Genomic DNA, 2,233 nt, shown 5'->3' with positions numbered 1-2,233 from the left:
TAATTACTCAAAGAAAGTAAATTGATCCATCTCAGAAGCCGGATTCTCCTTTAAGACTGAAGATCTCCCTTCAATTTCCTTTAGGGGTTCTTGGAATTCTTTATGTTTTGTTATCATTATTCTTCTAAAATGTTTTCTTTTACACATATGAACTAAATCCCCTAAATACCTAAGGGGGATGAAACCTAAGACGGATCTTGTTATTATTTTCTCAATTATATGATAAATACTTGATTTGTTCTTAATTATGTGTTCTTAATTCTTACTTTAATATTCTAGGATATTGATTCAAGTATTATGTGCTTATTCAGAGGAGCAAAAGTCCCTGTCTAAGAGTAGATCTAGCATAATTAAGTGGAGTTGATTGCACCCCTAGACATAGGGTGACATAAATCTGCCGGATTAGGGTCAAACCTAATAAGGGAATCCATAGATCAAGTTAATGCAACACTAGGGGTTTTAATTAGAAAGAGATTTCAATTAATCAACCTAGGGTTAGACGTTGTTAGTCTCGAGAGAGGTAATAATATAAATTAGGGATTTCTACGGATCGAGTCAAGTGAATAAATCGTCTAATTCAGAGTCAAATAACAGGTGAAGTCTAAGTGGATTCTTCCTTGGGTATTGTCTAATCAGTTTTTCCAAAAGTATTTCCCCAATTTCTTTCTTGTGCATTCTTAGTTAGTTAATTAGTTTAGATAAAACAAATCCCCTTATTTTTAGGCTAGATAATAAAAAGAAAGTTAATACTAGTACTTTTAGTTCCTGTGGGTTCGACATTTCGGTCTTGCTATAAACAATACTACTGTTCGAAAGGTGCGCTTGCCTTCATCGTGATAATAGTTAGTTTTCAAGTACGATCAATCATAAATATAAAACTTATCATAAGACATCACATCCAGTTTTTGGCGCCGTTGCCGGGAAACTAAGATATTAAAAACGCCTAATTTTTATTACTTTAGCCATTTGTTTTATTACAATTTAATTTTTTATTTTAATTTTTGTTTATATCACTAAATTTTCTTTTATTTACTTCTGGCAGGTTTTTATAGTTTATGACTAGAAGAAACTCGTCAGGACCTCTACTTTTTGATAAAGAGATCGAAAGCACAGCTCACAAAAACCGAAGAGAGATAAGGCAAAGTCTACAATACATAGAGGAAGGGCAAGAGGAAGATATCCATACCACAACCAAGGAGATGGCTGAAAATCAGAATAATCAGCTTCCTCATGTGGTTGTTGCAGATCCAATAAATTAGAATCCTACTCCTCGTACTATGTATGATTATGCTAAACCTACTTTAACAAGAGCCGAATCGAGTATAGTTAGACCTGATATTGCTACAAATAATTTTGAACTGAAACCTAACACAATTCAAATGATACAACAGTTCGTTTAGTTTGATAGTTTGCAGGACAGGGATCCAAAGGCTCAATAGGCGAATTTTCTGGAGTTTTGCAACACTTTTAAGATCAATGGCATTTCTGATGATGTCATTCACCTTCAGTTGTTTCCCTTTTCGTTAAGGAACAAAGCTAAACAGTGGTTGAACTCGTTACCACAAGGGTCAATCACTACTTGGGAACAAATGACCGAAAAATTTTTACTTAAATATTTTTCGCCTGCTAAAACGGCTAAATTGAGGAATAATATCTCTTCTTTTATGCAGATGGATCTAGAAACTCTTTATGATGCATGGGAGAGATACAAGGACTTATTAAGAAGGTGCCCTCACCATGGGTTACCTTTATGGTTACAGGTTCAGACTTTTTATAACGGTGTGAACCCCTCAACAAGACAACTCATTGACGCAGCCACCGGTGGAACTTTAAACAACAAAACACCTGAAGGGGCTTATAAATTTATTGAAGAGATGTCACTGAATAACTATTAGTGGCAAGTCATGAGAACAAAGCCAACAAAAGCAGCCGGTGTTTTCAACCTCAACCGGTTACTATGCTATCTAACCAAGTAGAAATGTTAAATAAAAAGATTGACGATTTATATGGTTCTACACAGGTACATCCAGTGATGAGGTGCGGTTCAAATGGAGGAAGAGTGCACATAGAATATCAATTTTTCAACCCTAGCACTGAGGAGGAACAAGTTCAATATTTGGGTAATAATAATTATAGATCTCAAAATAACCCATATAGTAACACTTATAATGCAGGTTGGAGGAACCATCCCAACTTCTCATGGGGTGGCCAGGGAAATCAAAGGCCACAACAT

The 2,233-nt window shown here is 35.2% G+C and overlaps 1 non-coding gene across 1 annotated transcript; it reads right to left on the bottom strand.

The window, feature by feature from the left end:
• Positions 1 to 1,637: 1,637 nt before the first annotated feature.
• Positions 1,638 to 1,744, bottom strand: LOC121210753 (small nucleolar RNA R71). Its single transcript, XR_005905868.1, has one exon. It is a non-coding gene; the product is annotated as a small nucleolar RNA R71 (small nucleolar RNA).
• Positions 1,745 to 2,233: the final 489 nt, after the last annotated feature.

This window comes from Gossypium hirsutum, chromosome A11, assembly GCF_007990345.1.
Source record: "Gossypium hirsutum isolate 1008001.06 chromosome A11, Gossypium_hirsutum_v2.1, whole genome shotgun sequence".
Taxonomy (NCBI): domain Eukaryota; kingdom Viridiplantae; phylum Streptophyta; class Magnoliopsida; order Malvales; family Malvaceae; genus Gossypium; species Gossypium hirsutum.
The sequence above is the reverse complement of the archived record's forward strand: the minus strand, read 5'-3'. Positions and strand labels throughout refer to the sequence as shown.